Source organism: Oryzias melastigma, linkage group LG24, assembly GCF_002922805.2.
Source record: "Oryzias melastigma strain HK-1 linkage group LG24, ASM292280v2, whole genome shotgun sequence".
Lineage (NCBI taxonomy): Eukaryota > Metazoa > Chordata > Actinopteri > Beloniformes > Adrianichthyidae > Oryzias > Oryzias melastigma.
Window position 1 is genome coordinate 12,516,195 of NC_050535.1, and position 22,732 is coordinate 12,538,926.

At 36.6% G+C, this 22,732-nt stretch overlaps 1 protein-coding gene across 1 annotated transcript in view; it reads right to left on the reverse strand.

The window, feature by feature from the left end:
* Window positions 1-22,324, reverse strand: part of flrt2 (fibronectin leucine rich transmembrane protein 2) — a 54,674-nt gene extending 32,350 nt beyond the window's left edge. Inside the window, exon 1 of the mRNA XM_024291233.2 lies at window positions 21,883-22,324. The gene's annotated coding sequence lies outside the window, so the exon portion shown is untranslated. The remainder of the gene's footprint in view (window positions 1-21,882) is intronic.
* Between the last annotated feature and the right edge of the window lie 408 nt (window positions 22,325-22,732).

Genomic DNA, 22,732 nt, shown 5'->3' on the forward strand with positions numbered 1-22,732 from the left:
ACGCAATGATTCCTGCAGATTCTGATCAGTGTTTGACCTCCCTGTTCTAAATCCTTTCTTAGTATGTCCATCTGAAGGCCTCCCGAACGTCCTCAGCCACTGAAACCAGCATCTTTTCGTCACGCCAACATAAAAAAACCTTCTTCCGTTCTTTTTATTTTCATATCTCAGACTTCAGCCCACAGGCAGCACAAACACATTTCCAGTGCAAAAAAAGAGCTCCCACTCTCAAACTGTGTCAAGGCCAAGGGCTGCGTTACTCACATTGTGTGTCTGCTGATTGAACAAAGAGTAAAAGTCTGTGTTCAGGCAAGATGTTAATGCTTTTTTCCCCTCAACACATCTTTTTGCCTGAAAGTTCGAAAATTCACAGCATTTGTTTGCCCTCTTCAGTAGCTTCCTCTGACTGTCAAGCTGCTGCCGTTTGCTAGAAAGTCAACGAGTCACACGTTGATTATTGAACTTTTGAAGGTTCTCTTTTTAGAAAATTAAAAAAAGAAACCCTACATACATTTTCATTTTCACAAAAGGTAATACCATAGTAATCACAATCAATTTTTGCTCTCTTCCAGTTTTATTTTTATTGTTTGCCGCTGAGAAGGAATGTGAAAACTAAATGCAGCACAAGCGACAAAAACCACTCAGTATGTAAAATCATTGATTTATTCAGACACACATTGTTGACATTTCCAGAGATGGGGACTTGGACTTAAGACTCACTTAAGTCTCACATGCAGAGACTTGACATAACACCCAAAAGACTGGAGGTTTGGGCCTTGTGAACAATGTTCATGTGTTTAATCCTTTTTTTTTTTTAATCTCCAGAGCATCGCTGTCAGATCTAAAAATAAAAGCTCTCTTTGCAGAGCTTTGCAGTGGCAATGTAACAACAAATTCCTGTTTGTTTCCACAGTAGTGTTTAAGAATTATATGATAAAGTGGCTGGATGGCTCAGTTAGTTGGGTGGAGGCCGGTGCGCGGGAAACCCGGACTCACTTCCCAAAACTACAACGCGTTTCATCCAGTCTGGGTCCTTAGGCAAGACCCTATACGCCTCTGCATACCTATGTGGCCAAAAGGGCACAAGGTCTACCTGTGCCGGTCCCCAGCCCAGATAACACTCTCTGCAATTCAGTGAAAGGTAATTTGCTGCTGTGACTCCAGATATGTGGTGAAAGGTGAACATCTGTTAGAAGTATTACCTAAACGTTGAAAAACTACATATAAATATTTGACTTGAATTTAAAGTTAAAGAGTTGAGACTTGTTTTAAGATTAAGATTTAGGACTTGACTTGAAGGTACAGCTAAAGGTTACAGGTAAAGACCTGAAACTTGACTTGAGGTTGCAGATAAAGACTTAAGACCTGACTTGAGGTTACAGGTAAGGATTTAAAACCTGACATGATATTACTGGTAAAGACTTGAATCTTGACTTGACATTATAGGAATAGACTTGAAACTTGACTCAGTCACAGATAAAAACTTGAGACTTTACTTGAGGTTACAGCTAAAGACTTGGGACTTGACTAGTGGTTACAGGTAAGGATTTAAAACTTGAGGTGATATTACTGGTAAAGACTTGAATCTTGACTTGACATTAAAGGTATAAACTTGAGACTTTACTTGAGGTTACAGCTAAAAACTTGTGACTTGACTTGAGGTTAAAGGTAAAGCCTTGAGAATTGACTTTAGGACACAATACAGACTTAGGACTTGACTTGAGATTAAAGCTAAAGACTTGACTTGAGGTTACAGATAAACACTTGAATCTTGACTTATAGGTACATACTAAAAACTTCACCTGAGGTTGCAGGTAAGGATTAACTTTTGAGATGACGTTTCTGCTAAACACTTGGGACTTGACTTAGGGTTACAGAAAAAGACTTGTGACTTTACTTGAGATTAAAGCTAAATATTTGGGACTTGTTTTGAGGTTACAGGTAAAGACTCAGTACTTGACCTGGGATTGCAGGTAAAGACTTGAGACTTGACTTGATGTTACAGGTAAAGATTTGAAATTTGACATGAGGTTACAAGTGAAGACTTGAGACTTGACTTAGTCACAGTTAAAGACTAAATGCTTTACTTGAGGTTACAAGTAAAAACTTGAAACTTGGGTTAAGGTTACATGAAAAGATTTGAGACTTGACATTTGGTTAGAAGCAAAGATTTTAGACTTAACTTGAAGTTACAGATACAGACCCGAGACTTGACTTTAGGTTAAGGTAAATACTTGTGAATTGACTTGAAATTAAGTTAAAGGTTTGAGATTTGACTTGAAGTTACAGGTAAAAAGTTAAAACTTAACTTGAAATTACAGATAAAGACTTGAGACCAGACTTTTAAGACTCTGACTTGACTTGCAAAGAGGGACTTGTGAATCTTTTTAGGAATTTTTGTTTGCTATGAAAAGAGACACGCCAGTTTTTATTTATTTATTTTTTTTTGTACACATTCATATCACTAATACATAGGTAGCCAACTGTAGTTGTCTGCTTGAATTTTTCATGTGAAATTTTCATGTGAGAGACGGAAATTGAATAAAAACCAACTTATCTTGTGGAAATGTTATTGGAGTATTACAGGCCTCAAAAATAGGGAAAACTAATCAATGTGTTTATAAAGGAGACTGCACCAAAATCAAAGCTAAAGTAAATTCAAGTAATAATATCTCACTGTTCTTTTCCTCAAACTAAATGGGATTTGAAGTTTTAAAATTCCTATAAACAATGTTGTTTTTAGGGGAACACCGCCACAGTAAATTTAAACATTCCAGAAAACCTCTAACTGAAGATAAACTGCTCACCTGAGATGAGTTTACTGCATTTGCAATGAAATTCACCATCAAATAGCTGTTTTTATGAAGGCAGTTAATCATTCCTCTTATGCCTGCTGTGCTTGCTGGAAAAACTTCCCAAACTTGAAACAGTTTAGGATTATCTACAACCGGGTCGATAAATAGGAGCATATAATTTGTGTTTTTTTTCCCCTCCCCTTCACTCCCTCCTGTGTGCATGATCCAATTTCAGCCCAGAGGAGGTGATACGTCCTCGGGGCTCGTGTGGATGGAGGCCGCGGGGCTGCTTTCACGCTGCACTGAGAATGAGGGATTTCTAATGACTCTGGACTCTGATAGACTTCTGTTGGAGCCTGAGGCTTCTAGTCAAGGACCTCCTCACTCCACATTACAACTCATCAACTTCTCAGACGCGGGCTGAACTCTTGGGGGGGCGGCTGTAAGTTCAGGAAACTCGGCCAAAACGAACGTTAGCAGATGGAGTCATGCGGATCTGAGGCGCCCTTTTCATCTCCCCACAAACCCCCACTCCACCTCTTTTTTCATTCCTCTAATGATGTTCTAATATTTGTTAAATATTTTAAAACAACACCTACAATGTCCCGGGGGAAAATTTCAAAGGAAAACATGCTTCCTTTCAATCTCGCAGCTTTTTACCTTGTTAATGCAAATGGAAACCATGAATAATGAGAGCCATGCTCGACATATTAATGATCTGATAAAACCGAGCAGCGCTGATTGTGTCCTGTGGCGTCGAGTCACCTCAAACCTTTGTATGTGTTTTTGTAATTGTTTTTCAAATACGTAAAGGGAGGCAGGCGTTGTAATTATATCAGTATCAGACAACAGGCGGAAAAATCCTCACAGAAACTCTCTTCTAAATATCTAGTTTTTTTTTCTGAGAAGGAAAAAAAAAATACAGCGAATTTTTTTAGGTTGGACTATTTTAATGGTATGTGTAAAACATAACTCAAACATTTGGCTGATGATTTTAAAAATCTTTTTCTGTTTGTTAGTTTTAAGCAACCCTACAATTTCTTAACAAATATGATTTAAACCTATGAATTAATAGTTGTCACACATGGTAGTAAACTAAAGTTATTACATGTTACCATGTTGCATTATTGTTACATAAGTTACTGTGTAAGATGGATATTATATTTTACTGTGGTTCATAGTTGTTACTTAGTTCTCTTTTATACATATATATTACATCTGTTATCATACTCAATTGTTACATATGTTAACATATTACATAGAAATTACATATGATAGTATGTTACATTGTTGTAACGCATTTACCACAAAGTAATTGCAAAAAAAATGTATTTCCTCTTATTTCGTACATTACCTTTATAGAGAATAAGCGGAAAGTATGTTTTTAGCAGATACCAGATGTTTTTTTTTTTTTCGCTTTTCTTTTGTAAACTAATAGCCATACGCAATGTTTTAAATTATTTTTCAAAATTTTTTTTTTCTAGTTTGTTTCATCTTGGACCTTAGAAATTTCTTAAAATGAGGTTTATTCCACAAATGCAAAGAAAAAAACCAACTGAAAAATTGTAATGAATGTTTTATTATTTGGGATGTATATATATATATATATATATATATATGTCTGTGTAGAAGAAATTTGTGAATTGTGAGTTGCTTTAATTTCTTCAGATTTTTTGAGGAAATTGTGTTATAAATGTCCTTTCTCACAGACCTTATGCAGAACAGATTAAGTCAGATATCAGCTGAAATACTTGGTTTTAGCAAAATTTTTAATGACATCCATGAAGTGAATTGTTTTAAAATTTCTTATTTTGTTTCATATTATTATACTTTTTTGCAGGGCTGGGCAATGCTAAGCATTTGGGTATTGATCCAATACCGATCCCGGTAAGTATTACCAATATCTATTCCAAAGTCAATATTTTTTGTAAATGCGGTGGATGTGACATGAACCTAAAAATCTCAATTGTTTTAACTGCCTTAAAACTTTTTTGTAAGTTTCCATTTTTTTAATTACTTGATAAACATAAAAACAGAATTAGGACAATAGTTTCAATTAAAAAAAGTTTTTTTTTTTTTTTTGTTTTTTTTTTTTTATAAAAGCGTATTGAAATTAAATAAAAAGTGAAGAAGTGAATCCAAAATAGTCTATAAACTAAAATGAACTAAAATCAAAATGTTCAGCAATTAAAACAATGGTAAAAATATGAATATTTTTTAACTTATTAGCCTTAAAAAAGGAACAATAAAAAAAAAGGTGAAAAGTAACTTGTCAAAAACAACTCAGCATTTAGAAAGAGTGGAAATAGGGTGAACAATGGATGCTCTTTCTCTGCTGCTGAGATCTCACATATTGGTGAGAGTGGTGAGCCAGCGACTCAGATGGATCATTTCTGTTGGTACAGAAAAGTTTCAAACAAGAGTAGAAAAATCACCAATACCAATTTGAGATAAATACTATTAATATTTTAGATCGATCCAAAAACATACATCAGCAATGCTGAAAACGTGTCACAATTAGTAAAATTACATCTCATCTGTCTCTTTCCTACGATTGTGCCTTTACCAGACAATGAAATGAGTCTTTTTTTTTCTTACACAAACAAAAGTGACGGAAAGTTTCAGCTCATTTCTTTTCCTGGTCTTCTCATATGCGTTTACTTTCATTTCAAACAGATGTGTCCAAACCTGCTCGCCGCTCTCTACAAGTGACTTTTGGAAATGTAAAGACAAATGCATCTAACGAACACGATTTACTTGAGTTTAATCAAAAGCAGAACCCTGTCACCATTCATGCACAAACAACCATAACAATTTACGTGAGTTAAGACATTTGACAACGCTAAATCCGATTGCGATCTTTCATTTTCACACCCGCTGCGCGTTGGATTTGTGATGGCATGTCAAAACAAAAGATAGTAAGCCAATATGAATGCAGCTATTCATGGGTCACAAAAAATACATGTTATTCGTCTGTGTAACAGATGACACTATCTGGAAATCTGCTATGGTTAAATGAATGCTCGGCTTAAGGGGGATCAGAATTAAGTCAGTGTAAAGAGGAGTGGCACTAAAGCCTATGAGGCAACCAAAAAATTTAAGAGATTTCGAAAAGGGTCATGGATTGTTACTTTACTCTGATCTGATTCACAAATCAAATCACAATTCTTATTAATCTATTCATTTTATTTTCATGGTTGCTATATGTGGTTCTTTTTACTGGATCTATTAAAATAAATATAATACATATTTAAACACCATCATTTATGCCTTTTCTAAGATCACAATCAACAAAACATGACAGATAAATATTTTTTGTTATTTTCAACAATGTTACAATCAAAAGTTATTCAATTAACTTCCTGGTTAACTCCAACTGTAAACAAAACAAAAAATTCTGAAAATGTTCTTAACAGTTTTCCATCCTTAAAGTTTATCTGACTACAGCTGCAGTATAGTTTGACAAGATATTAGTAAATTAGGGAACACCACCACCTAAATAAAAATGCCACGGTAGCCACTCGAAAACACTTTAACCTAAATTGACAATAGGTTCAATTTTATAAACTCTCTTTATTGATCATTTGTGAAAATACCCCAAAGTTTAAAGGAATCCAACACTATTCTAGATTTTAGAGTGATAATTACATTATCTGAATTGTATTTTTACTAAATTCTACTGAGATATGAAGAATCTGTGATCTTGGATGTCACAAATATTTATACTTATTTTCTCTGGAATAAATCCCAAATATCAGAGTATTTGGATACTCGTTACTACCCTAGTTATTAACCTGCATCATTGCCCGGGCCAGGTTGCACTTCCAAGGTTTAGAATTATCTCTACTGGGGTCGGGGGAGAAGGTTGCCTCATGGGATCAACAAATCTAATCCACATGTCCCTGACCGGAGAGCATGGTAGAAAGGGACAAAACACGGCACTTGACCTCTATTGTCTCTGGGTTTGGCCAAACTTCCCTGTCAGAGTCATGAGCTTCACTTCCCTCATGAAGGCATGCGAAGGCGCACGCTTAGACACAATGTCGTCACAATGTGGGCTCATCACCTCATCCTGTCCGGAAAGAACCACACACTCCCCCACTGGTCCGCATTTCGCCTACTCATCACACTGACACACTTATTGTTGTATATATATATATATATATATATATATATGTATATATTTGTTTTGTTTTTTTGGTTTTACATCTAACCAAAGAAAAACACTAATGGTTACCGTAATTTCCTCATGTCATATGTAAGGCGCACCAAACTATAAGTCACATTAAGCAAGGAAGAGGTAATTGTTAATCAGTGTAACTCTAAGACCCAATCTGAATTCTTCCCTTCTCTTTAACCCTCCATTCGTAGTGGGAATGGTGTCCAAAATATATTTTTTAAGGGGCAACCCTCCAAGCCATGGGTTAAGTGTGACCGGTTAGCCAAGTCGTGGTTGCAGAAGCCGCGGAGTGTTTAGTTAAAACCTCCTTCCTGTTTCCCCTTGATTCTCTATGGTGTTCCAAAACTCAACAGCTGTAATATACTTTCGGCCTCCGGGTGACGCTGTTAGTATTTTCTTTGTTCGCGGCTATGGTTGAAACAACCCCAAAGTGAGTCAGCCCTGGGATTTTTTTTGTGTTAGAAATTCCCGAGAGCCTTCACGGTCATTTCCGATGCTTTTAGTGGCCTTTGTTAGCTAGCAGAGAAGAAGCGACAAGAGTCTCTACGTCTCTCATTAGGATCCCAGTTTTCAAAGACAAATGTTACTTTTTATTCTTACTAATGTGTGCTACCTTAATGAATACAGAATCAAAATAAATAAATTAAAACATATTCTTTTTTTTCTCCTTTTATTTCATTTCATGAAAAGAAAATATTGTATTTGGCCCACGGACTGGGATCCTATTTAGATTTTGGCCCCTTGAGCGAAAAAGTTTGGGCACCCCTGATACAAAGGGGTTCCGTGGCGTTTTGTACTGCGAATGAGAACTGCATGTCTAATATATACAATATATGTATATTTTCATATATATATATATATATATATATATATATGAAAATATATTAAACTGAGGAAATGCGTCCTCACTTATAAAGCTGCTATTTATTGCTAAAAATTGAAACATTTTGTTGCGAATGATGATGTGGCCTTTTATATACAGTAGTTTACATGCTTTTCTTTTAACAAGACATAAAGCCCAGGCAGGGCCGGACTTTTTTTTTTTTTTTCTTTTAATTATGTTTTTAAAGAAAGAACCTCACTAAACCGCTGTTACTTTAACACGTCTGGCTCCATTTACTTGAGCGGTCCCTGCAGTGCAATTCCTCCAGTGGCTCCGTCTCCCACCCCCACTTGCTTGTCTTTTTTTCAAACTCTTTATCCACCCACCCCCATTTCAACCGACAGCACGTTTTGTTGATTGTAAATAACCGATGTGAAGGAATCACTGTGAAAAATGTCACTCTTTGATGATATCTTGATTCACGTAAAGCTATATGCCTCCAGGGAGAGCGCTGAGGGGGTCAACTAACGGGACTACAACCACCCTACTCTCTTTTTCAGTGTAGAAGAAGCTATTTGAATTTCCTTCCCTTCTATCTCCTTCTAGAAGGTCTCACACGCCCTGATGGGGGACAGGAAGGAGCAGCGGCCGCATGACGAGATGAAGAGCAGGCTTGTAAATAACCAGCCTGCACCATTTTGGGCCAACACACACTAACTCACACCTTGGAATCTTTCAATTTGGGTGTAATAAATTGCAGCGGGAGGGCTGCCGATGTGCTGAGGGAGACGAAATTGAAACACATGCAGGGACGGCGGCGGCGTTCTCAAAGGGAACAGTGTAGTCTCGGCTTCGGCTCCTCCAAGAAATGGAAACAATCCGCGAATCTGAAGCTAATATTCTCTCGGCCGTGAAAGATGTTTGTTTGAGTGAGCTCTCGGGGCAGCACGCGTGCGCCCTTACATTTGCAAGTCCTGCTTCAGATTACTTTTTTTTTTCCTTTGCTAAAAATAAATAAAAAAAACAGTTGGGAGCAGTTGTGGCTCTGGAAGAAGGAAAAAAAAAAGATTTCAAATAAAGATATGAAAGAAGACAGCCGCAGCAAGTCTCAAAAGTATTTAAAACATAGACAATATGGACAAACCGTATATAACGGTATAAATTATTTTATATCACAATGATGATATATGTCTCGATATATCACAATGAAGTGTATTTTTAGTTATTCTCTGAAAAGAAATGACAAAAATGTCATTACTGACTTTTCTCTGACTTTATTTTTTCAATTAACATGCAACTGAACAGTCACATTTTATTAAAGTACACAAAAGTTTCTTACTAGGAAAACACATTTATGCAGAAAAGTTCAGCAATAGCAATAAACAAATTAAAACAATAGAAAAGAAATAGCACGATATACACTTTTCTATTACCCATACGATTGTGTATCGTCATATCGCCCAGCACTACAGTATATCTTCAACCCATGTGACCTGGGTCAGTTAACACAGTAGCCCCTATCTGTTTGTGTGGTTTTTTTTCTCCCGCTGCATTTTTGGCCATCTGAGTGGCGTTCAGCTCTGTTTGCTCTGTCTGCAGGTGGCATCGGTGACACATTAGCTGCCCCCATAATGCAGGAGCTAATGCAAGCACCCCCCAGAGTGCTGCTGGGCCCCCAGTGTAACTGGATAAAGGCTAAAGGAGAGCCTCATGTAGACCATATCAAAACAAGGGAATGTAAACCTCTCTTTTGGCGGGTAATTGAGGATCCAGGGTTTTTTTTCCTTCTCAAGTTTGTCACTTTAGCGTGAAGAAAACAGTCTCTGACTTGATGCTTTTTTTTTTTCTTTTTACATCAATGTCCCTTTTGAAAACGATGCTATCTGTTTTCCAACAATAAAAATAACTTGTTTTTTGAAAGGACCAAGACTACACAATAAGACAGTCAGGGCCTTGTTTTCACACCAGGATTGAGGGTATCGGATGAAGCCAGTGGCAGAGCAAGAACATTATGTGTAGGGGGAGGGGATCAAAAATATGTATTTCAACAGTTTTATTATCATTTTTAATACTGAAAACAGCAGTACTTTTAGCTGAGGTGCTATCACTAATGCTCAAAGAAGCTCGCATTGATTATTTCTTAATCTTTCTCAATACTGATATTGACTCAAAGAATGGGGAAGCAAAGGTTTTTGCTAAAGGGGTGCCCTTTCCCCTTCGTAGCTCCGCCTCTGGATGAAGTAGAAAGTGTTCCAATGGGTGATGGACAAATGAAGCATAGAAAAGTGCCGTGTGGGTAGACAGACAGTAGTCTAAAAGCTTCCATTAATCTCTGAGTCATGATCCAGCAGGGCTGCAGTGTCAGATTGTCTCTTAATCTCATCCAGATGCCCTCTAAAGGAAATGTGCCTTCCCGCCAAAATAAAGCAATAAAGCAAAATAAAAGCAGAGTTTTGAGAAAGTAACTGATGAGCCGGTTACGTTCCAATTGCTCTCATTTGCTGGTTTTGTTTTTTCTGTCTTCACTTTCCAGTTTAGATAAAAAACAGTGTTTCCTTGCAGCCCCCCCGCCTCTTCCTGCTGGATGGGAAGAACAACGGAAATGTATGCAGAACCCTTCGCCGGCGCACTGTCTCCTTTGATGTTGGGTTCTCAAACAGATGCCCCGTCTCTCCAGCATTATTGGGAATATTAAAGTGTTGTTTGGCTCTGTCACACACAAACCACAACCTGCAAAATCTATTTTCTTTTTACAGCTCTAAAATCTTTTTTATTCCAAATAACAAAAAAAGCACAACAAAGTTGAAAAACTTTAAGAGATATGTTTCTGCCGACAGCACTATTTGTTGGGGTGTTTATAAAATATGAAGATTGATTTGTACTTATTCCATACATAAAAATGCAGCATTTCCTATCGTTAGTTTCACACGCTGTGTTAAGAAAACAGCAAGAGGCAATACACTTATCCTAATGACATATTACACTTGTTTTAATCCATTGCTAGCAAGAAATATTTTTATTGATATTTTTATAATCTAAAATTAAGTCAAATCCCTATTTTGGATGACAGACAAGTTGAAAAATCTGACTGCCTTTTTACTGAAAAAAAGTGAAGCATTAGATCAATTAACAAAAGTTCTGTAATTTGTTGAATTTAAAATGATTGATTTTCATCTAATTAACTCTGAGTTGATTTTTTACTCAAATCAAAAGTTTAATTAGCAAAAAACTAATATTTTTTAATGTAACAAATTACAGAATTTTTGTTAATCGATCCAACGTTTTACTTTTTACAGTGCAGTACTTCGTTTTTGTTGACTTTAAATTAAACAAAAATTTATTTGTAAATCATTTCACACAGACAAATAATTTAATCAAATTAGCATATTGTCAGTAAGAAAATATACAACAGCAAAGTGACTTTTTAATTTTATCTTTAAAAACCCAATTCAATTAAAAAAAAAAAAAAATCTAATCAATACGGACATTTCGCGTCTATTTGTGACTCCACTGTGTTCTGATGGTGAAAACGTGGAGGGTTTATTAAAAATGACATTTAAGCACTTCTTTTTTTTTTTTGCAAAAACTGTTCGACCGCAATGCATTGTGGTCTATATTTGCTAATGTAGTGAGCATTGATACATACAAGTCTTCTGGGAAATTTCTAGGGAATTGTAGATTCTGACAGTACAACAAAATGGCAAACGCACTATTGAAAAGGAATTTGGACATAGCTTATGTTCTAAATAACAATTTTTCTCGATTTTAAAAATGACAATCCTAATTCCACTGGTAATGCTTTTAAAAGACATCAAAAGATGAGCAGAATTTAAAGCACTTTGGTGCAAACGCCTGATAAGGTAACAGTAGCTCCTTCTAGCATGGTTACCTAGAATGACTAAACAAAATATTTGTTTTGTAGAAATGTTGTTCTGTGTTCACACTGAGGCTAAATTTAACTCACCTGTACTTGTTTGTTCAGTTTCATTATGACTTATTAAATAAAAAGAAAATCCCAGATAAATCCTGTTTCCCAATTGTTGTTTCTCTCAGTGTGGCTGATTCATAGGCTGGCGTGAAGCGTTTTGACAGTCATCCCATATGAATCTAAAATAGTCGGGTACAATGACTTGAGTGAAACCAGTAAAAAAAAAAGCAGTCAACTCCCAACAACTATGAAAAGCATTTACCAAACCCAGTGAGCTGTAGTGAAATACTTTTTTTTTTTTTTAAATTACAAGAGACTTGGGCTTCTTGAAAGAAAATTCTGAAGAAATGAGAGGAATTTAGCACAGTGCGGTCTTTGTACAGAATAAAGGAAAAGGCCTGTCAGTGAAGCTGGCCACGAGCCTAACTATGACCTGCATATCTTCTCAGTCAAAGGTGTGCACCAGAGATAACAAAATGTTAATGAGATCATTTCCTTTGATCAGAGCTTTTTATCACACATTTTTATAATTAAAAAGTGAGTTTGCTAATATTTTTTGAATATACTTAGTAGTATAGAAAGTAAGAAATTATTCTTAAAAATATGTTTTTTTTACATATATGTCTTTGGCTTAGAGCAGATAAGTTTAGCAGCTAAAAGTCTGTTCTTCAGACGAGTTTAAGCAAGATCGTATAAGAATATGCTGAATTTTAAAAGTTACACTACTATTTTTAACACACTATAAGGCACACTTAAAAAACCTTGATTAAAAAAATAAAACAAAACTAAAAAAAACATAGGCCTAGTTTTATTTATTACTCAGAGTGCCTGTACAAACTAATTCAGGTTTTGTTTAGTTATGTTCGCAGCAGTTTTGTTAGGTATGTGGCGCTCTGACAAAAAGTTGACCTTTTTTTGACAAGTTGCAAAGGAGGTTGGTCATTGTGAGTGTGATAACGCGGCTAATGTATAGCGGTGTCAGACTGAGATTTTTTTATAACGTGTTGCTAACAAGATTTAGAGTTAGCATAGTAACAGTAACATTTTTTTTTTAATGGTATCAGTCTGTTTTCTTACAAACAAGGTTTGGAATTACAGGTGATGTGAACACGCTAATGCTGGTAATGCTTATAACATTGCTAGTCTATAGCACTTTTTTTTCCTGTTATGAACACGCGAGTAAGGATAGTCACAATAACGTTTTTTTTTTTTTTTGTAATATATTTTTGATTATTTACATGTTGCAAAAAAGGTTGGCAGTTACAGGTGTTGTGAATATAACATTTCTGACATGTAGCGTGCTACAAACGAGTCTTAATCTAAAATTTTTTCCTTACCCCCCCAATTGTAGGGGCATTTGGAGGGGTAGGAGTGTCTAAAATTGTTTTTTAAAGGGGAAAACTAAGCAAGCCTGTAATCCTCCGCCGCGGAAGAAATGCATTTCTTTACATAGATGTAAATGTAAATAATGACTTTTTAAAGTTATAAAACTGATTTTATGTATTTCCCGAGTGCTGGCAGTTACACAGTAACACTGATGACGGGCAACTATTGATGATGTCATCAAGTGGGTGTGACGTCCAAATCTGAAGATACTATGGCTATGTCTGAATTCGTTCCCTATAGTGTGTTCACCATAGTGTAGTGATGTCCAAATCTATACTTCAAAAATCGAGTGCCCTAAAAATTTCCCAGAAGTCTTTGCGAATAACTAGCGTTCATTGATACTCACTACATTAGCAAATATAGACCACAATGCATTGCGGTCAAACATTTTTTGTGAAATAAAAACAATTTAAATGTATTTTTTTTAATAAACCATCCACATTTTCATCATCAGAACACAGTGGAGTCACAAATAGACGTGAAATTTTTTATTTGATTTTCACTTTGTGAAATTGGTGACGGCATACCAGGCTTTTAGCAAAAATCCAGGGCACTAGATATTCCCGCGCTCGATAGTGTTTTAGTAGTTTGGGATTTGGGTGGGAATTCGCACATGGCCTATTTTTCCATAACTCTCCGTTTGGAGGGCTGAATGTAGGGGTAGGGTGAAGCTGTAGGGGTATGGGAAGAATTTGGATTCAGTCTTAGAGTTACCGTAAACACAGTTAATTAAGCTAGATTTACTGACTCTTATCTCTGACTCTTTTGTGTTGTGAAATACGCCTTATACTTTGGCGTGCCTTATCTATGACATCAGTTCAAAAATAGATTCATTGACGGTGTAATATAAGTGCGGAAAATGATACTTTACAGGGATTGATTTTAGTCTAAAAGATAATATTACCAGCTCTTTTTCATCTCGCCAAGGAGGAGAAAGGGAGCCGAACGGGCCTGGAATTATCTGGGCCACGTGGAGGGAAGAGTGGTTAGGGACGGACGGGGCGGCTCTCGCTCCGGGCCAGGTCTGTTGAGAAGGTCATGTGAAAGTGGAATGTGGTGGAGCTGGACGAGTGCCAGGAGCTGTTTTCAGTCAAAAAGCTCTTTTTTTTCCTCCAAACGGGGTGAAATCTGTCAGCCGCTCAAGAGAGATTATATCTCTTTGTTTTCGTAACATCCAGGTTATTCGAATAATTGGGGAACTCCAAAGGATGTCACATGCCTCTGAATTCTAGGCTCCCAGTGACATAATGAAAGGTCGGGCTTTCACTTGCTGCATACTTTTATCTCTAATTACCAAGCAATTACTGTTGGGTTTTTGAAATGCTGGGAAGTTCATCACTCAGCAGACAGCTGACTGTGTGAGCAACACACAAAATGAGAAAAATATTTAGATTTTTTAGACAGCAAGGCCGGACTATGGAAAAACCAAAGTAGCGGCGGGCAAAAACCCAAGAAAACAGACTTTCCAAAGACAGGAGCTTTCCTGGATCACTCATTTTTCATTACATACTATTGTGCACCATAAAGTTAAATGGAAGACTTTCATGACGAGTGGAAAAGCAGGTAGTGTAACGTGCGATTTCATTTTGTATTGTGACAACTCCAGCATTGTTCTCGCCCGCATCATCGAGTCACGAGTTGATGTTTTGCAACGAAACCAGAGGGTGATGTCACATTCTCAGGATAAAGGAAATAATGAACAAAGAAACATGATGACAACAGGCTCATACTATGTGAGTTTTATATTTCATGCAAAAAAAACATAAAACTTAAGGCAGTTTTTGATCAATTATCTTAAAAAAAGTAATAGATTTGTTCAAAAATACATTTTTTACATTTTTTTTGGCACTACATGTATAAACATGTCATTTTTTTGGATATTGAGAATGTTTTTTTCCGAATATGTCTATATCTGATGGGATGCCCGCAGTACCAGGACATCTATAGTGCGAAAGCATGAGAAGAATCATCTCCGTCTGGGATTTAATCTTTGGTTATTTTTTCATCTTTGTGAAAACAAACCGCCACAAAACCCAGTCAATGTCTGAGACTCAAGCAGACAGTAAAAAACATATATTTTTTTTATCAGGTGTGAACACAGAATCTGAGATAAAGAGTAAAGATGTGGGTGAAGGAGGCCAGCTGAGTCAGGAATGTGTCAGCGGCTTGAAATCTGTTAAAAATTCAGAGTGGTTAAAGCAGATAAGCAGGGATCAGGGTGCTGTTTTGTCTGTTTTGTGTCTGATTTTACTGCTCTTCTGGAAATGTTCTTATTACTTACTTTTTTTAATTTATTTATTTTAATCATCTCTTTTGGAAATAATGGGAAACATACAGCCACACCTACAGAATCACACTAATAACTTTTTTATTTGTTTTTAACGGATTTATGTTGACATAGACTTAAAAAAAGTGAAAATCTTGGATTTTTTTAGGTTTTCTTTAGGTTTCAAGATGCTGTAAAAAAATAAAAATAAAAAAAGGAGAAGAAGAAAGTGTTGGTTTCATCTTAGACCTACTAAGTCAGGGGTCTGCAACCTGCAGCCCCCTAACCAGGTCTGGCTCATCTACCTGTCCTTTGTGGCTTTCTGGTTAAAGAAAATCACAAAGCTTTTAGTAAAAAGAAAATTAAAATACCTTATCACTCTGTGAGACTCTAAAGCACAGAAGCCATAGGGTAGGGGTCTGCAACCTGCGGCTCCAGAGCCACATGTGGCTCTTTTTATCTCTCCATGGTGGCTCCTTGGGTAAATATAAAATAAGTTGGGGAGACTGCAGACCCAGCCATGTCGACTGTCTGAGTCAGCAACTCTGCGAATGGCTGCCTAACCAAAACTACCTAAAGAAAACGAATAAACAAAGCATACAAACTAAGACTACCAAGGTCCAACTCCAAACTAAAATACAAAGAGGGGAAAAAAGAACAAAATAAATCAATAAAAGAAAATTAAATAGCATTTTTAAGTAAGGATTACTTAATTGGTATTTATTTAATTTAGATTAGTTATATTAATAAAATGATGGCTGAGGTGCACATAGATGAAACATTTGGTTTTTACATTTTTACAAAAATCTATTTTCAGTTAAAGACTGTTTTATTTATGCCAAAAAAATACTTGTTTATTCATATTTCTAAAAAAAAAAAACATAAATACAAAGTTTTGTTTTTCAAATGGATCCCAATGGGTTGTGATCAGAGAGAAATTGACCCAAATGGCATTTTAAGTGTTATAGGTCGCAGACCCATGTACTAAGTCAATGGCAAATCTTAATGTTAAATATTGGATGCCACTGACAACAACTCATAAATGAACTAATTTATTTGGTTAGTTTTCAAAGGATCTATGTCGACTTAGGCTATCAGAAAATAAAGTGGAATCTGCATTTTAAACTAATAAGCAGTAACATTAAAAAGCACTATTTCAAAAATTATTTCATAAACTGTCAAGCTTTTTACAGGAAGAAGGATGGCATATGTTGGCTATAAAATAAATTAAATTAAAACTATGAACTCACAAATATAATTTTTTTTCACTTAGTTTTGTAAATTTATTGTACTTAATTGTTAGATTTAAACATAAAAAAAGTAAATACATTTAAAATAACCAGTTGCTACCATTTTTCGCTGAAATATCTTTGTTAATATTCAGACTTTTCTTTAACAACAAACAAATGGGGCGCTGTCAACAAAACAAAGAAGACGGTGGTTTCATGTTCAACCTGGTCCGTCAACAATGACTCTAAAGCTTAATGATGCGTGATCAATCCTTGATTAAAATTAACCCCAACCACCCCTGCAGGTTGATACGCCTTTTACGTGAGACTGGATTTAGGTGTAACCTGGAGGCTTAAGGGCAGACTAGGTGTTGCGCTAAAACGCAGGATCCTAAAGCTGGTGAACAAACAACAGAAACCAGACTTGTAGCCTCTGAGTGTCTTATGGCACTTACCTTCAGACCCGTGTTTACCCAGTTCTTATCCCCTGATCTGCCACATTTTGGTTTGGTTTTTGTTGAACATATAATGACAGGGTGTAATACTTCACATGCTTAAGTTCAACTGAGGTTATATTTACTTCTATTTAGACTTTGAATGGGAAAGATTTGGACTTTCCTTTTTTTTTTTAGGTATATTGGTTAAAAAAAATAGGCTAATAAAATTATTAGTATTTTTCTAGTTTCTTGTGAGCCTTTTTGATATATTAGGAGATGGAATTGCTGTAATCTAACAGTATTTGTTACTGCAGTGAAAAAAAAAATGAAGTGGAACTGCTTTTCAGCAAATGTCTTTTTGCTTAATAAAAGAAAATCCGATAAAAGTTGACACCTAGCTGAATACTACAAAAGCAGTTGCTTAGCTTTGGTCATCTTTTAGAGGTCAAGGAAGATTTTTATCTGTTAATCTGTCACTCAGACTGACGGGGTCCTCCATTAAACGGGGCGTTGGCGGAGATTACGAGTGTTTGATGAAAACAGCTGTTGGTTGGACCTGTCATGGGCTAATGCTGCTTCCATGGCGTTCGACCTTCCAGTCTCGCATGAGGTCACGGTTGGAACTTTTTACCTCAATCTGTGTGTTGATATAGCGTTCCAGCAACAGACTTGAATCTAATGAATATGCTCCAACCATCCTGGTATTATCTTCATCAAATATACAGCAACAACAGTCTTTATGAACTATAGAGTTGTGTTTATTTGAATGGAGGCGGGAGGAATTTGAGCCGAGTTGGCAGCGCGTAGGTTCATTTGCAGATGTATATACAGACTGATTTTTCACAGACACTTAACTCCTATTAACCTCAGTTTTCTGATTTGCCAATAATCGCATTATACCAGAACATTTCACTATATTTAAGTCCTACTGGTCTTAGAAAGAGAATACCCCGACAGTGGAAGAACAAAGATGTCCTTGTGTTGGATGTCTTTAAAAAGCTCACTTTTGTCTGTTTCTCTTTGCCCACAGTCCTTGCTCTCTCCGGGGCTTTTGTCTCAGCTCTTTGCCCCACAGGCAAGCTTAGCATGAGACAGCGGTTGATTCATGCCTCCAGTCAGTTTTTGTCATTCCCTGACCCAAACAGTACATCAAGTTTGTAAGCTTATGGCAAATCTTAAGATATGGGTGAATTCCGCGGAGCAGTCATCCTTGTTTTTACAATCAGTAAAAATGTTTTAAGGCTGAAAAACCCCATCACTACAGAGACTATTCTCAGACTTTTCTGTCTTGCTTAAACTCTCAAAGTTCAAATATTTGAAGAAAGATAAATCCAGTATTATAGAATGAAAACAAAGACCTGATCACGATCAAAGACTTACTGTATTTTCTGTACTATGGAGCGCACTAGAAAACAAGGCGAATTAACCATTCAACACCTGAGGCGTCGGCAGTGACGCTTAAACACAAAATCTTTAACATACTGTAACTTTTCAACCATTAACACAATCACCGTGATTCCAGTAGAATTACATTGATCGTGGTAACAATTAAAAATTACAGTGGATGAAAGAACAAATCCTGGAGGTCTGGTATTAAAGGGTTAAGCGAGACCTACCGTAACATGCTACGTATTAGCCATGTTTAGCATTAGCCATGTTAGCACATCCACTCTCCACTGTGTTTGCAACTGGTAAAAAGAGCTGACTGATAACACTGAAACATGTTACTTTGACTAAGCTAACTCCAACATTGTTAGCAAACTAACGACACGTTAGCACATTTACAAAAACACCCAACCATGCTTTGACAAAGCGCCACATAGATCACATAAAAGCTTTGACATCAGTAAGCACAACCAGAAATAATCCATATATAAGACATTCCAGGTTATAAAATGGTGGTCCAAAATTTATGCTACGTAGATTTCACAGTGGAGGAGACACGGAAAGGTGGAGATTGATTCACAATTCACACACCGACAAAGAACACACAAAAACAGCAAAAGTTGAACCACAATGTAGCAAGGGACCTGTATATATAGGATGAAAAATCATTCAAAATGTACATAAATTGCTTTATATTCCTAAAACTTGCTGTCATTTTTTGTCAAATAAAGTGACTTTACTTCTAAGCACAAATGTCTTTTAATGGTCAATGTGAGAAACCCGGGCTTGACTCTGTGCCATTTCCCCGAAAAAAAAAAAAAAAAAAAAAAAAAAAAACATTTCATCCATCAAATGGGCTCATACAAGTGAAGACGTATAAAACAGTTGCAGACTCCCAGTTTGTCCCCCAAAGCAATTACAGGTGACAGAGCTCACTTCTGGCACTTAAATCCCCATGCCTCCTAAAGGTGCCTGTTCAGCTGTCATCCACGCCAACACACAAGTAACATGTTTTACCGAGCTGACACGTGAAAAGTCGTATGTGGAATTTGGAGATTAAGAAAGACTTCACCTCAGGATGGTTTTCTGTCACTGCAATATTTTGCAGTATCTGTCTTGTGTCAGTGTTTCAGATGACTTTTACAGTTTTATTCTTTGAATGAAAACGTAACAAATATAGTTGTCTAAATTATATTTTTGTGAGAACATTTTTCATTAAAGATTTGACTGCAAGTGTATTAACAGAAAATACATTTCATGGTGTTCTTTTGAAAATGTTTATATAATAATTTAACATTTCTTTTGTTCTATAGGTGTTTTACATTCAAATTAGCCAATGTTTAATGTGTTACATGACTATATTTGTAAAAATTGTAGTTTCTATATAACAAAAAGACAATAAAGATCACAATGGCGAATAAAAAAGCAAAAAAAACATAAAATGAAATATTGCATTTTAGAAATAAAAACTAAATTCCAGAAATTAAACTGTAATTTAACTCCAAAAGAAATGAAACAAAATAAAAAGTTTCAGAAAACAAAAAGTAATTTGCATAAATGAAAACTAAAAAAAAAAGGTAAACTGGATTGACATTTGGTCACTTTTCCACTGCTCAGTCAGCTCTGTCTTTTTGCTTCTTCAAAACTCAATCGTCCAAATCCCTTCATTAATCTCTCATAATACTTTTTTTTTTACATATTGGTTTCTGTAATTTTGCTTTGAATTTTAAAATCTAACATTTTTTATTTTTTTTATTTTTTTTTTATCTGTGATATTTAATCTTTAATTGATTTGTTGATGCGATTTGCTTTTCCGGGCCACCGTAGTTTTAATTTTTGGCACAAAAAAACAAAAACAAGATGTTAAGCTCGAAAAGACCTTTAAGATCAGTATTGTTAGCAAAAAAAAATAGATAAATAAAGTAAATAACTATGACAATTTTGGTTAAGGCAAAAAAGAACCTCTAATCAAACCCTTGCTAGAAGTAAAAGACAGCTATAGTCACAGTAAAACGCATGTACAGAGCGGTTTTCATTTTATTGCAAATTGTGAGTTTTAAATAAACCCAGCGCTAGAGTCAAGAGTGAAGTCGGGAGTTTACTTTAAAGCATTTGCTCTTGATGTGTTGTTTAGAAAAATGAGGTAATTTCCTTGGAATCAGAGCCTTTAGCGCACTATCTGCTCATTTATCCTGTGTGTAGAATATTGGGATTCAACGTAGTGACACAAAAGATTTAAGATACACATTTATAAGTATTTTCTTTGACTGAATTGTTAGCTTTAGGATATGCATTTCTTTGATAAAATGTTAAAAATTGCCAGTTGTCCGGTTAAAAGATATTAAGCAATAAGTTTGGTAAGTCAAAATGGTTTCATGCTGGAGTCCAAGGCTGCCCACATGATGGGCAGGTCAATGAAGATGACCCTTCTTATCCGATGAAGGGGTGTATTTGACAGAAATGTCAGAGAACGCTGTATTTCCTTTCAGCGTACTATGGATCTGACCCTTGACTTGTTTGCTGTCTGCCGGCCGTTCTTGTAGTAAATCATTCCGCAGTCGAACTCTGTGGGGACTACCGTCTCCACCGTTCTGCTGAACAGCAACAGCGAATGTATTCAGAATATTAAATGATCCTCCGGAGCGGCGTGCAGTTCTTCGCCGTACATTGTGATGCTTTCTCATTAATCACATCTGTGGTCTCGGATTTGGCATGCGGGAGGCGTGTTAAATGAAACCCGTAAGTAAAAACACTGTTATAAATTGAGTTCATTCGGGGCAACTTTGCCCCGCAACAAAGCTTTTGATCATGGCGGTGTCATTATTTTTCTAAGCAGTGCTGTGTGTTTACCTGCGTTGAATGACTTTGCACCTATTTTTAAATAATGAAATCAGATCAGAAGTAAACTTCAGCTGATTAAAATGCAAACTAGAATACGTTTGTTTTTTTTTAAGGATGCAAGTTGAAGATGTTTTGTTACCATTTCAAAACTACATTAAAACGTGGTCCTGAAATGTGATTTTTAAATATATAATTAATATTATATACTTAACATAAAAATAAGCATCTAAACCGGACACATTTTCTTTAAAACTCATATATGTGTTTAAAAATCAGTTTTAGACAAGTTGAATAACACAGATTTATAATCCATATGGCAACTTTCAAACGCCTGTCTTTTGGTTAAAAATGTTCTCACTAAGTGTGTTTTTTTTTTGTTTTTTTTCAGTGTGTGCAGCCAACCTTCACACTCAGAGAGACACTGATTGGTGTAATTATGTTTGCTGTGATTACAAATCTTAATGGTACTCATGGCAGTGCAGGACATGAATCCTAATGGTTTTTGAGACACTTTCAAAGCAACCATTTCTGTTTTTTTGACGTCTGCATTTCTACAAGCAAGGAGAGAAAAACCGAGCTTGAAAAAAAGAAAAAAGGGGGGGGACACTTACCGTCTTCAGACACTTGGTGGTCATGGCAGGGTCAGCGAGGAACAGAGGCGCTGAGAGAGTGAGGAGCGCGACCTCACGGCATTACACCCAAATCCCAGCCCTGCTCCCAGACAGGAGGAGCGACCGGCGGGGCTCGTTAGTTCGCCGGTGCGGTACGGCGAGTTCGAAGAAAACCGGAGAGGTGAAAAAGCAAAGAGAATTCGAAAAATAGCAACAGTTTCTTTCTCCTCCGTCTCCTCGCTTTGTTTGCTGTAACTTAACCCCCCAAGGAGCCTCTCTGCGAGTAGACACACAGAACCAGTTCCAGACCTGCACAATTCCCACAGCTGCCTCTCCCCCTTTCTCTCTCAATTTTCTCGGGTTTTTTGGTATCATTTAACTCCTGATTCCGTGGCCCGGCCGATGAGCTCACCGCAGGCTCAAGTTTCAGCGCCTGGGCTGGAATGCAAGGGCGGCTGCTCACAGAGGCAGAGGTGCTGGGGAGGTCAAAGGCTACCGGGGTGGTTCGGGAGACGACGGGGTATCTATCATCTGCGGGGAGAGTCCAAGCAGGGTTATCTGCAGCGCAGGAGTTACAGGGGTCACCAGTTACGGATGTTGCCAGGCCAGGCACCGCTTGACGGTTCCGGAGGTTATGGACTTGAGGACACTAAACATATTTACACGCTCAAGTACACATAAAAACAACAGACAACCACCCCTAAGTACCAGATTTAGTGCTCACCCAAAGAGCAGGGTGTTTCCCTCAGGGACTGATTTTTTTTTCTTCTTTTTTTGGTCTGTTAGGATGTTTTTCATAGTTGTAGCAGACTCGGATAAGAAATATGAATCCTACAAACGGGTGAAAAAA